This window comes from Schistocerca serialis, unplaced genomic scaffold (assembly GCF_023864345.2).
Source record: "Schistocerca serialis cubense isolate TAMUIC-IGC-003099 unplaced genomic scaffold, iqSchSeri2.2 HiC_scaffold_540, whole genome shotgun sequence".
Classification (NCBI taxonomy): Eukaryota; Metazoa; Arthropoda; class Insecta; order Orthoptera; family Acrididae; genus Schistocerca; species Schistocerca serialis.
The window spans coordinates 20924-33958 of NW_026048125.1; the positions used below are offsets into that span (position 1 = coordinate 20924).

Below are 13035 nucleotides of genomic sequence, written 5' to 3' on the forward strand. Positions count from 1 at the left end.
CAAGCTAACAACTTTACAACATAAAACACGAACAGAATTGTAATTGTAAGCACTTCCTTCCGCAATCCGACGTGCCAGCAGAGCGACAGCCGAATTAGCGCGCGCCGCCGTGTGTGTGAGACGCGCAGCTTCTCGTTGCACCTCCTGTCATCCGCTTGGCGCGTGCAGCCTTCGACACTCGCGGAAGACGCATCTTGTCCCTGGTGTCCAGCGCAGGAGGGCTGGCGCGCGGCCGACCGGCGTAAGGCCTGTGCGGGGTGTGGCAGAGTCTTGTTGGAGGGCGCCACTGCTGGCAATGTGAGCTTCCTCGCCTCGCCTCGCCTCGCCTCGCCTCAGACGAGGTGTTTGCGTAATTTGCAGTGCATTCGCACCTTTCCTATCCCTGTCCCTGTCCCCGTCCCGACTTGTCCCGACTTTGCTCGACTGCCGCTCGCTGCCGCTCGGGTCGTGGCCCATATAACAGCGCAAGCACAAGAAACGTCTGCAGGAGATGACGAGACGAGACGAGTCGACTAAGGAATAAATTTATAATTACATATCGAAGTAGGAATTGTACACCGCTACACAACAACAGGCGCTGACGTATTTCAGAACACATCTGCCGATTCGTACTGTTTTGTCGTTTTCAAAGACTTCCTGGCGAACTTGGTTAGCACATTCTCCCTCAAACTGAGATATTTACTGCAATTTCGCACCTTATGGTCATTACAATAGATTAAAATGCTTAAGCAAGAATCTTTGTCACAACAGAACGGTGGTATGGAAAGAGGGCGGTATAAAAAAAAAAAGTAAATGAAAGGGAGCCAACAGCACGTAATGTTCCCAGGTGGTCACCCATCCAAGTACTAACCACGCCCGATGTTGCTTAACTTCGGTGATCGGACGAGAACCGGTGTATTCAACATGGTATGGCCGTTGGCGCCCATGTAATGTAGGCGCATGGCAGAATTCGCATTCGGTTCTTATCCCAACACACACAAAATCATACTTTTCGGTCGAAAGCAGCCGCATTTTTTTTTACTGACAATTCGTCACGCTAGCGCGAACGCAATCCTGAGATCCAAAACTTATGAGCCGGAAGTACGCGCGTCGTGTATTTTTTTTTTTGGAGATTTATAAATTTATTTATTAACATTACATCGTTACAAGCTAACAACTTTACAACATAAAACACGAACAGAATTGTAATTGTAAGCACTTCCTTCCGCAATCCGACGTGCCAGCAGAGCGACAGCCGAATTAGCGCGCGCCGCCGTGTGTGTGAGACGCGCAGCTTCTCGTTGCACCTCCTGTCATCCGCTTGGCGCGTGCAGCCTTCGACACTCGCGGAAGACGCATCTTGTCCCTGGTGTCCAGCGCAGGAGGGCTGGCGCGCGGCCGACCGGCGTAAGGCCTGTGCGGGGTGTGGCAGAGTCTTGTTGGAGGGCGCCACTGCTGGCAATGTGAGCTTCCTCGCCTCGCCTCGCCTCGCCTCGCCTCGCCTCAGACGAGGTGTTTGCGTAATTTGCAGTGCATTCGCACCTTTCCTATCCCTGTCCCTGTCCCCGTCCCGACTTGTCCCGACTTTGCTCGACTGCCGCTCGCTGCCGCTCGGGTCGTGGCCCATATAACAGCGCAAGCACAAGAAACGTCTGCAGGAGATGACGAGACGAGACGAGTCGACTAAGGAATAAATTTATAATTACATATCGAAGTAGGAATTGTACACCGCTACACAACAACAGGCGCTGACGTATTTCAGAACACATCTGCCGATTCGTACTGTTTTGTCGTTTTCAAAGACTTCCTGGCGAACTTGGTTAGCACATTCTCCCTCAAACTGAGATATTTACTGCAATTTCGCACCTTATGGTCATTACAATAGATTAAAATGCTTAAGCAAGAATCTTTGTCACAACAGAACGGTGGTATGGAAAGAGGGCGGTATAAAAAAAAAAAAGTAAATGAAAGGGAGCCAACAGCACGTAATGTTCCCAGGTGGTCACCCATCCAAGTACTAACCACGCCCGATGTTGCTTAACTTCGGTGATCGGACGAGAACCGGTGTATTCAACATGGTATGGCCGTTGGCGCCCATGTAATGTAGGCGCATGGCAGAATTCGCATTCGGTTCTTATCCCAACACACACAAAATCATACTTTTCGGTCGAAAGCAGCCGCATTTTTTTTTACTGACAATTCGTCACGCTAGCGCGAACGCAATCCTGAGATCCAAAACTTATGAGCCGGAAGTACGCGCGTCGTGTATTTTTTTTTTTGGAGATTTATAAATTTATTTATTAACATTACATCGTTACAAGCTAACAACTTTACAACATAAAACACGAACAGAATTGTAATTGTAAGCACTTCCTTCCGCAATCCGACGTGCCAGCAGAGCGACAGCCGAATTAGCGCGCGCCGCCGTGTGTGTGAGACGCGCAGCTTCTCGTTGCACCTCCTGTCATCCGCTTGGCGCGTGCAGCCTTCGACACTCGCGGAAGACGCATCTTGTCCCTGGTGTCCAGCGCAGGAGGGCTGGCGCGCGGCCGACCGGCGTAAGGCCTGTGCGGGGTGTGGCAGAGTCTTGTTGGAGGGCGCCACTGCTGGCAATGTGAGCTTCCTCGCCTCGCCTCGCCTCGCCTCGCCTCAGACGAGGTGTTTGCGTAATTTGCAGTGCATTCGCACCTTTCCTATCCCTGTCCCTGTCCCCGTCCCGACTTGTCCCGACTTTGCTCGACTGCCGCTCGCTGCCGCTCGGGTCGTGGCCCATATAACAGCGCAAGCACAAGAAACGTCTGCAGGAGATGACGAGACGAGACGAGTCGACTAAGGAATAAATTTATAATTACATATCGAAGTAGGAATTGTACACCGCTACACAACAACAGGCGCTGACGTATTTCAGAACACATCTGCCGATTCGTACTGTTTTGTCGTTTTCAAAGACTTCCTGGCGAACTTGGTTAGCACATTCTCCCTCAAACTGAGATATTTACTGCAATTTCGCACCTTATGGTCATTACAATAGATTAAAATGCTTAAGCAAGAATCTTTGTCACAACAGAACGGTGGTATGGAAAGAGGGCGGTATAAAAAAAAAAAGTAAATGAAAGGGAGCCAACAGCACGTAATGTTCCCAGGTGGTCACCCATCCAAGTACTAACCACGCCCGATGTTGCTTAACTTCGGTGATCGGACGAGAACCGGTGTATTCAACATGGTATGGCCGTTGGCGCCCATGTAATGTAGGCGCATGGCAGAATTCGCATTCGGTTCTTATCCCAACACACACAAAATCATACTTTTCGGTCGAAAGCAGCCGCATTTTTTTTTACTGACAATTCGTCACGCTAGCGCGAACGCAATCCTGAGATCCAAAACTTATGAGCCGGAAGTACGCGCGTCGTGTATTTTTTTTTTTGGAGATTTATAAATTTATTTATTAACATTACATCGTTACAAGCTAACAACTTTACAACATAAAACACGAACAGAATTGTAATTGTAAGCACTTCCTTCCGCAATCCGACGTGCCAGCAGAGCGACAGCCGAATTAGCGCGCGCCGCCGTGTGTGTGAGACGCGCAGCTTCTCGTTGCACCTCCTGTCATCCGCTTGGCGCGTGCAGCCTTCGACACTCGCGGAAGACGCATCTTGTCCCTGGTGTCCAGCGCAGGAGGGCTGGCGCGCGGCCGACCGGCGTAAGGCCTGTGCGGGGTGTGGCAGAGTCTTGTTGGAGGGCGCCACTGCTGGCAATGTGAGCTTCCTCGCCTCGCCTCGCCTCGCCTCGCCTCAGACGAGGTGTTTGCGTAATTTGCAGTGCATTCGCACCTTTCCTATCCCTGTCCCTGTCCCCGTCCCGACTTGTCCCGACTTTGCTCGACTGCCGCTCGCTGCCGCTCGGGTCGTGGCCCATATAACAGCGCAAGCACAAGAAACGTCTGCAGGAGATGACGAGACGAGACGAGTCGACTAAGGAATAAATTTATAATTACATATCGAAGTAGGAATTGTACACCGCTACACAACAACAGGCGCTGACGTATTTCAGAACACATCTGCCGATTCGTACTGTTTTGTCGTTTTCAAAGACTTCCTGGCGAACTTGGTTAGCACATTCTCCCTCAAACTGAGATATTTACTGCAATTTCGCACCTTATGGTCATTACAATAGATTAAAATGCTTAAGCAAGAATCTTTGTCACAACAGAACGGTGGTATGGAAAGAGGGCGGTATAAAAAAAAAAAAGTAAATGAAAGGGAGCCAACAGCACGTAATGTTCCCAGGTGGTCACCCATCCAAGTACTAACCACGCCCGATGTTGCTTAACTTCGGTGATCGGACGAGAACCGGTGTATTCAACATGGTATGGCCGTTGGCGCCCATGTAATGTAGGCGCATGGCAGAATTCGCATTCGGTTCTTATCCCAACACACACAAAATCATACTTTTCGGTCGAAAGCAGCCGCATTTTTTTTTACTGACAATTCGTCACGCTAGCGCGAACGCAATCCTGAGATCCAAAACTTATGAGCCGGAAGTACGCGCGTCGTGTATTTTTTTTTTTGGAGATTTATAAATTTATTTATTAACATTACATCGTTACAAGCTAACAACTTTACAACATAAAACACGAACAGAATTGTAATTGTAAGCACTTCCTTCCGCAATCCGACGTGCCAGCAGAGCGACAGCCGAATTAGCGCGCGCCGCCGTGTGTGTGAGACGCGCAGCTTCTCGTTGCACCTCCTGTCATCCGCTTGGCGCGTGCAGCCTTCGACACTCGCGGAAGACGCATCTTGTCCCTGGTGTCCAGCGCAGGAGGGCTGGCGCGCGGCCGACCGGCGTAAGGCCTGTGCGGGGTGTGGCAGAGTCTTGTTGGAGGGCGCCACTGCTGGCAATGTGAGCTTCCTCGCCTCGCCTCGCCTCGCCTCGCCTCAGACGAGGTGTTTGCGTAATTTGCAGTGCATTCGCACCTTTCCTATCCCTGTCCCTGTCCCCGTCCCGACTTGTCCCGACTTTGCTCGACTGCCGCTCGCTGCCGCTCGGGTCGTGGCCCATATAACAGCGCAAGCACAAGAAACGTCTGCAGGAGATGACGAGACGAGACGAGTCGACTAAGGAATAAATTTATAATTACATATCGAAGTAGGAATTGTACACCGCTACACAACAACAGGCGCTGACGTATTTCAGAACACATCTGCCGATTCGTACTGTTTTGTCGTTTTCAAAGACTTCCTGGCGAACTTGGTTAGCACATTCTCCCTCAAACTGAGATATTTACTGCAATTTCGCACCTTATGGTCATTACAATAGATTAAAATGCTTAAGCAAGAATCTTTGTCACAACAGAACGGTGGTATGGAAAGAGGGCGGTATAAAAAAAAAAAGTAAATGAAAGGGAGCCAACAGCACGTAATGTTCCCAGGTGGTCACCCATCCAAGTACTAACCACGCCCGATGTTGCTTAACTTCGGTGATCGGACGAGAACCGGTGTATTCAACATGGTATGGCCGTTGGCGCCCATGTAATGTAGGCGCATGGCAGAATTCGCATTCGGTTCTTATCCCAACACACACAAAATCATACTTTTCGGTCGAAAGCAGCCGCATTTTTTTTTACTGACAATTCGTCACGCTAGCGCGAACGCAATCCTGAGATCCAAAACTTATGAGCCGGAAGTACGCGCGTCGTGTATTTTTTTTTTTGGAGATTTATAAATTTATTTATTAACATTACATCGTTACAAGCTAACAACTTTACAACATAAAACACGAACAGAATTGTAATTGTAAGCACTTCCTTCCGCAATCCGACGTGCCAGCAGAGCGACAGCCGAATTAGCGCGCGCCGCCGTGTGTGTGAGACGCGCAGCTTCTCGTTGCACCTCCTGTCATCCGCTTGGCGCGTGCAGCCTTCGACACTCGCGGAAGACGCATCTTGTCCCTGGTGTCCAGCGCAGGAGGGCTGGCGCGCGGCCGACCGGCGTAAGGCCTGTGCGGGGTGTGGCAGAGTCTTGTTGGAGGGCGCCACTGCTGGCAATGTGAGCTTCCTCGCCTCGCCTCGCCTCGCCTCGCCTCAGACGAGGTGTTTGCGTAATTTGCAGTGCATTCGCACCTTTCCTATCCCTGTCCCTGTCCCCGTCCCGACTTGTCCCGACTTTGCTCGACTGCCGCTCGCTGCCGCTCGGGTCGTGGCCCATATAACAGCGCAAGCACAAGAAACGTCTGCAGGAGATGACGAGACGAGACGAGTCGACTAAGGAATAAATTTATAATTACATATCGAAGTAGGAATTGTACACCGCTACACAACAACAGGCGCTGACGTATTTCAGAACACATCTGCCGATTCGTACTGTTTTGTCGTTTTCAAAGACTTCCTGGCGAACTTGGTTAGCACATTCTCCCTCAAACTGAGATATTTACTGCAATTTCGCACCTTATGGTCATTACAATAGATTAAAATGCTTAAGCAAGAATCTTTGTCACAACAGAACGGTGGTATGGAAAGAGGGCGGTATAAAAAAAAAAAGTAAATGAAAGGGAGCCAACAGCACGTAATGTTCCCAGGTGGTCACCCATCCAAGTACTAACCACGCCCGATGTTGCTTAACTTCGGTGATCGGACGAGAACCGGTGTATTCAACATGGTATGGCCGTTGGCGCCCATGTAATGTAGGCGCATGGCAGAATTCGCATTCGGTTCTTATCCCAACACACACAAAATCATACTTTTCGGTCGAAAGCAGCCGCATTTTTTTTTACTGACAATTCGTCACGCTAGCGCGAACGCAATCCTGAGATCCAAAACTTATGAGCCGGAAGTACGCGCGTCGTGTATTTTTTTTTTTGGAGATTTATAAATTTATTTATTAACATTACATCGTTACAAGCTAACAACTTTACAACATAAAACACGAACAGAATTGTAATTGTAAGCACTTCCTTCCGCAATCCGACGTGCCAGCAGAGCGACAGCCGAATTAGCGCGCGCCGCCGTGTGTGTGAGACGCGCAGCTTCTCGTTGCACCTCCTGTCATCCGCTTGGCGCGTGCAGCCTTCGACACTCGCGGAAGACGCATCTTGTCCCTGGTGTCCAGCGCAGGAGGGCTGGCGCGCGGCCGACCGGCGTAAGGCCTGTGCGGGGTGTGGCAGAGTCTTGTTGGAGGGCGCCACTGCTGGCAATGTGAGCTTCCTCGCCTCGCCTCGCCTCGCCTCGCCTCGCCTCAGACGAGGTGTTTGCGTAATTTGCAGTGCATTCGCACCTTTCCTATCCCTGTCCCTGTCCCCGTCCCGACTTGTCCCGACTTTGCTCGACTGCCGCTCGCTGCCGCTCGGGTCGTGGCCCATATAACAGCGCAAGCACAAGAAACGTCTGCAGGAGATGACGAGACGAGACGAGTCGACTAAGGAATAAATTTATAATTACATATCGAAGTAGGAATTGTACACCGCTACACAACAACAGGCGCTGACGTATTTCAGAACACATCTGCCGATTCGTACTGTTTTGTCGTTTTCAAAGACTTCCTGGCGAACTTGGTTAGCACATTCTCCCTCAAACTGAGATATTTACTGCAATTTCGCACCTTATGGTCATTACAATAGATTAAAATGCTTAAGCAAGAATCTTTGTCACAACAGAACGGTGGTATGGAAAGAGGGCGGTATAAAAAAAAAAAAGTAAATGAAAGGGAGCCAACAGCACGTAATGTTCCCAGGTGGTCACCCATCCAAGTACTAACCACGCCCGATGTTGCTTAACTTCGGTGATCGGACGAGAACCGGTGTATTCAACATGGTATGGCCGTTGGCGCCCATGTAATGTAGGCGCATGGCAGAATTCGCATTCGGTTCTTATCCCAACACACACAAAATCATACTTTTCGGTCGAAAGCAGCCGCATTTTTTTTTACTGACAATTCGTCACGCTAGCGCGAACGCAATCCTGAGATCCAAAACTTATGAGCCGGAAGTACGCGCGTCGTGTATTTTTTTTTTTGGAGATTTATAAATTTATTTATTAACATTACATCGTTACAAGCTAACAACTTTACAACATAAAACACGAACAGAATTGTAATTGTAAGCACTTCCTTCCGCAATCCGACGTGCCAGCAGAGCGACAGCCGAATTAGCGCGCGCCGCCGTGTGTGTGAGACGCGCAGCTTCTCGTTGCACCTCCTGTCATCCGCTTGGCGCGTGCAGCCTTCGACACTCGCGGAAGACGCATCTTGTCCCTGGTGTCCAGCGCAGGAGGGCTGGCGCGCGGCCGACCGGCGTAAGGCCTGTGCGGGGTGTGGCAGAGTCTTGTTGGAGGGCGCCACTGCTGGCAATGTGAGCTTCCTCGCCTCGCCTCGCCTCGCCTCGCCTCAGACGAGGTGTTTGCGTAATTTGCAGTGCATTCGCACCTTTCCTATCCCTGTCCCTGTCCCCGTCCCGACTTGTCCCGACTTTGCTCGACTGCCGCTCGCTGCCGCTCGGGTCGTGGCCCATATAACAGCGCAAGCACAAGAAACGTCTGCAGGAGATGACGAGACGAGACGAGTCGACTAAGGAATAAATTTATAATTACATATCGAAGTAGGAATTGTACACCGCTACACAACAACAGGCGCTGACGTATTTCAGAACACATCTGCCGATTCGTACTGTTTTGTCGTTTTCAAAGACTTCCTGGCGAACTTGGTTAGCACATTCTCCCTCAAACTGAGATATTTACTGCAATTTCGCACCTTATGGTCATTACAATAGATTAAAATGCTTAAGCAAGAATCTTTGTCACAACAGAACGGTGGTATGGAAAGAGGGCGGTATAAAAAAAAAAAGTAAATGAAAGGGAGCCAACAGCACGTAATGTTCCCAGGTGGTCACCCATCCAAGTACTAACCACGCCCGATGTTGCTTAACTTCGGTGATCGGACGAGAACCGGTGTATTCAACATGGTATGGCCGTTGGCGCCCATGTAATGTAGGCGCATGGCAGAATTCGCATTCGGTTCTTATCCCAACACACACAAAATCATACTTTTCGGTCGAAAGCAGCCGCATTTTTTTTTACTGACAATTCGTCACGCTAGCGCGAACGCAATCCTGAGATCCAAAACTTATGAGCCGGAAGTACGCGCGTCGTGTATTTTTTTTTTTGGAGATTTATAAATTTATTTATTAACATTACATCGTTACAAGCTAACAACTTTACAACATAAAACACGAACAGAATTGTAATTGTAAGCACTTCCTTCCGCAATCCGACGTGCCAGCAGAGCGACAGCCGAATTAGCGCGCGCCGCCGTGTGTGTGAGACGCGCAGCTTCTCGTTGCACCTCCTGTCATCCGCTTGGCGCGTGCAGCCTTCGACACTCGCGGAAGACGCATCTTGTCCCTGGTGTCCAGCGCAGGAGGGCTGGCGCGCGGCCGACCGGCGTAAGGCCTGTGCGGGGTGTGGCAGAGTCTTGTTGGAGGGCGCCACTGCTGGCAATGTGAGCTTCCTCGCCTCGCCTCGCCTCGCCTCGCCTCGCCTCAGACGAGGTGTTTGCGTAATTTGCAGTGCATTCGCACCTTTCCTATCCCTGTCCCTGTCCCCGTCCCGACTTGTCCCGACTTTGCTCGACTGCCGCTCGCTGCCGCTCGGGTCGTGGCCCATATAACAGCGCAAGCACAAGAAACGTCTGCAGGAGATGACGAGACGAGACGAGTCGACTAAGGAATAAATTTATAATTACATATCGAAGTAGGAATTGTACACCGCTACACAACAACAGGCGCTGACGTATTTCAGAACACATCTGCCGATTCGTACTGTTTTGTCGTTTTCAAAGACTTCCTGGCGAACTTGGTTAGCACATTCTCCCTCAAACTGAGATATTTACTGCAATTTCGCACCTTATGGTCATTACAATAGATTAAAATGCTTAAGCAAGAATCTTTGTCACAACAGAACGGTGGTATGGAAAGAGGGCGGTATAAAAAAAAAAAAGTAAATGAAAGGGAGCCAACAGCACGTAATGTTCCCAGGTGGTCACCCATCCAAGTACTAACCACGCCCGATGTTGCTTAACTTCGGTGATCGGACGAGAACCGGTGTATTCAACATGGTATGGCCGTTGGCGCCCATGTAATGTAGGCGCATGGCAGAATTCGCATTCGGTTCTTATCCCAACACACACAAAATCATACTTTTCGGTCGAAAGCAGCCGCATTTTTTTTTACTGACAATTCGTCACGCTAGCGCGAACGCAATCCTGAGATCCAAAACTTATGAGCCGGAAGTACGCGCGTCGTGTATTTTTTTTTTTGGAGATTTATAAATTTATTTATTAACATTACATCGTTACAAGCTAACAACTTTACAACATAAAACACGAACAGAATTGTAATTGTAAGCACTTCCTTCCGCAATCCGACGTGCCAGCAGAGCGACAGCCGAATTAGCGCGCGCCGCCGTGTGTGTGAGACGCGCAGCTTCTCGTTGCACCTCCTGTCATCCGCTTGGCGCGTGCAGCCTTCGACACTCGCGGAAGACGCATCTTGTCCCTGGTGTCCAGCGCAGGAGGGCTGGCGCGCGGCCGACCGGCGTAAGGCCTGTGCGGGGTGTGGCAGAGTCTTGTTGGAGGGCGCCACTGCTGGCAATGTGAGCTTCCTCGCCTCGCCTCGCCTCGCCTCGCCTCAGACGAGGTGTTTGCGTAATTTGCAGTGCATTCGCACCTTTCCTATCCCTGTCCCTGTCCCCGTCCCGACTTGTCCCGACTTTGCTCGACTGCCGCTCGCTGCCGCTCGGGTCGTGGCCCATATAACAGCGCAAGCACAAGAAACGTCTGCAGGAGATGACGAGACGAGACGAGTCGACTAAGGAATAAATTTATAATTACATATCGAAGTAGGAATTGTACACCGCTACACAACAACAGGCGCTGACGTATTTCAGAACACATCTGCCGATTCGTACTGTTTTGTCGTTTTCAAAGACTTCCTGGCGAACTTGGTTAGCACATTCTCCCTCAAACTGAGATATTTACTGCAATTTCGCACCTTATGGTCATTACAATAGATTAAAATGCTTAAGCAAGAATCTTTGTCACAACAGAACGGTGGTATGGAAAGAGGGCGGTATAAAAAAAAAAAGTAAATGAAAGGGAGCCAACAGCACGTAATGTTCCCAGGTGGTCACCCATCCAAGTACTAACCACGCCCGATGTTGCTTAACTTCGGTGATCGGACGAGAACCGGTGTATTCAACATGGTATGGCCGTTGGCGCCCATGTAATGTAGGCGCATGGCAGAATTCGCATTCGGTTCTTATCCCAACACACACAAAATCATACTTTTCGGTCGAAAGCAGCCGCATTTTTTTTTACTGACAATTCGTCACGCTAGCGCGAACGCAATCCTGAGATCCAAAACTTATGAGCCGGAAGTACGCGCGTCGTGTATTTTTTTTTTTGGAGATTTATAAATTTATTTATTAACATTACATCGTTACAAGCTAACAACTTTACAACATAAAACACGAACAGAATTGTAATTGTAAGCACTTCCTTCCGCAATCCGACGTGCCAGCAGAGCGACAGCCGAATTAGCGCGCGCCGCCGTGTGTGTGAGACGCGCAGCTTCTCGTTGCACCTCCTGTCATCCGCTTGGCGCGTGCAGCCTTCGACACTCGCGGAAGACGCATCTTGTCCCTGGTGTCCAGCGCAGGAGGGCTGGCGCGCGGCCGACCGGCGTAAGGCCTGTGCGGGGTGTGGCAGAGTCTTGTTGGAGGGCGCCACTGCTGGCAATGTGAGCTTCCTCGCCTCGCCTCGCCTCGCCTCGCCTCGCCTCAGACGAGGTGTTTGCGTAATTTGCAGTGCATTCGCACCTTTCCTATCCCTGTCCCTGTCCCCGTCCCGACTTGTCCCGACTTTGCTCGACTGCCGCTCGCTGCCGCTCGGGTCGTGGCCCATATAACAGCGCAAGCACAAGAAACGTCTGCAGGAGATGACGAGACGAGACGAGTCGACTAAGGAATAAATTTATAATTACATATCGAAGTAGGAATTGTACACCGCTACACAACAACAGGCGCTGACGTATTTCAGAACACATCTGCCGATTCGTACTGTTTTGTCGTTTTCAAAGACTTCCTGGCGAACTTGGTTAGCACATTCTCCCTCAAACTGAGATATTTACTGCAATTTCGCACCTTATGGTCATTACAATAGATTAAAATGCTTAAGCAAGAATCTTTGTCACAACAGAACGGTGGTATGGAAAGAGGGCGGTATAAAAAAAAAAAAGTAAATGAAAGGGAGCCAACAGCACGTAATGTTCCCAGGTGGTCACCCATCCAAGTACTAACCACGCCCGATGTTGCTTAACTTCGGTGATCGGACGAGAACCGGTGTATTCAACATGGTATGGCCGTTGGCGCCCATGTAATGTAGGCGCATGGCAGAATTCGCATTCGGTTCTTATCCCAACACACACAAAATCATACTTTTCGGTCGAAAGCAGCCGCATTTTTTTTTACTGACAATTCGTCACGCTAGCGCGAACGCAATCCTGAGATCCAAAACTTATGAGCCGGAAGTACGCGCGTCGTGTATTTTTTTTTTTGGAGATTTATAAATTTATTTATTAACATTACATCGTTACAAGCTAACAACTTTACAACATAAAACACGAACAGAATTGTAATTGTAAGCACTTCCTTCCGCAATCCGACGTGCCAGCAGAGCGACAGCCGAATTAGCGCGCGCCGCCGTGTGTGTGAGACGCGCAGCTTCTCGTTGCACCTCCTGTCATCCGCTTGGCGCGTGCAGCCTTCGACACTCGCGGAAGACGCATCTTGTCCCTGGTGTCCAGCGCAGGAGGGCTGGCGCGCGGCCGACCGGCGTAAGGCCTGTGCGGGGTGTGGCAGAGTCTTGTTGGAGGGCGCCACTGCTGGCAATGTGAGCTTCCTCGCCTCGCCTCGCCTCGCCTCGCCTCAGACGAGGTGTTTGCGTAATTTGCAGTGCATTCGCACCTTTCCTATCCCTGTCCCTGTCCCCGTCCCGACTTGTCCCGACT

The 13035-nt window shown here is 50.1% G+C and overlaps 11 non-coding genes across 11 annotated transcripts; all 11 read right to left on the reverse strand.

The window, feature by feature from the left end:
• Positions 1 to 801: 801 nt before the first annotated feature.
• Positions 802 to 920, reverse strand: LOC126447733 (5S ribosomal RNA). Its single transcript, XR_007583897.1, has one exon. It is a non-coding gene; the product is annotated as a 5S ribosomal RNA (ribosomal RNA).
• A 1032-nt stretch (positions 921 to 1952) lies between these two features.
• Positions 1953 to 2071, reverse strand: LOC126447736 (5S ribosomal RNA). Its single transcript, XR_007583899.1, has one exon. It is a non-coding gene; the product is annotated as a 5S ribosomal RNA (ribosomal RNA).
• Positions 2072 to 3097: 1026 nt separating this feature from the next.
• LOC126447737 (5S ribosomal RNA) lies at positions 3098 to 3216 on the reverse strand. The gene has a single exon (XR_007583900.1). It is a non-coding gene; the product is annotated as a 5S ribosomal RNA (ribosomal RNA).
• Positions 3217 to 4243: 1027 nt separating this feature from the next.
• LOC126447738 (5S ribosomal RNA) lies at positions 4244 to 4362 on the reverse strand. The gene has a single exon (XR_007583901.1). It is a non-coding gene; the product is annotated as a 5S ribosomal RNA (ribosomal RNA).
• A 1026-nt stretch (positions 4363 to 5388) lies between these two features.
• LOC126447739 (5S ribosomal RNA) lies at positions 5389 to 5507 on the reverse strand. The gene has a single exon (XR_007583902.1). It is a non-coding gene; the product is annotated as a 5S ribosomal RNA (ribosomal RNA).
• A 1026-nt stretch (positions 5508 to 6533) lies between these two features.
• On the reverse strand, positions 6534 to 6652 carry LOC126447740 (5S ribosomal RNA). Its single transcript, XR_007583903.1, has one exon. It is a non-coding gene; the product is annotated as a 5S ribosomal RNA (ribosomal RNA).
• Positions 6653 to 7684: 1032 nt separating this feature from the next.
• Positions 7685 to 7803, reverse strand: LOC126447741 (5S ribosomal RNA). The gene has a single exon (XR_007583904.1). It is a non-coding gene; the product is annotated as a 5S ribosomal RNA (ribosomal RNA).
• Positions 7804 to 8829: 1026 nt separating this feature from the next.
• LOC126447742 (5S ribosomal RNA) lies at positions 8830 to 8948 on the reverse strand. The gene has a single exon (XR_007583905.1). It is a non-coding gene; the product is annotated as a 5S ribosomal RNA (ribosomal RNA).
• A 1032-nt stretch (positions 8949 to 9980) lies between these two features.
• Positions 9981 to 10099, reverse strand: LOC126447743 (5S ribosomal RNA). Its single transcript, XR_007583906.1, has one exon. It is a non-coding gene; the product is annotated as a 5S ribosomal RNA (ribosomal RNA).
• A 1026-nt stretch (positions 10100 to 11125) lies between these two features.
• Positions 11126 to 11244, reverse strand: LOC126447744 (5S ribosomal RNA). The gene has a single exon (XR_007583907.1). It is a non-coding gene; the product is annotated as a 5S ribosomal RNA (ribosomal RNA).
• Positions 11245 to 12276: 1032 nt separating this feature from the next.
• LOC126447746 (5S ribosomal RNA) lies at positions 12277 to 12395 on the reverse strand. The gene has a single exon (XR_007583908.1). It is a non-coding gene; the product is annotated as a 5S ribosomal RNA (ribosomal RNA).
• Positions 12396 to 13035: the final 640 nt, after the last annotated feature.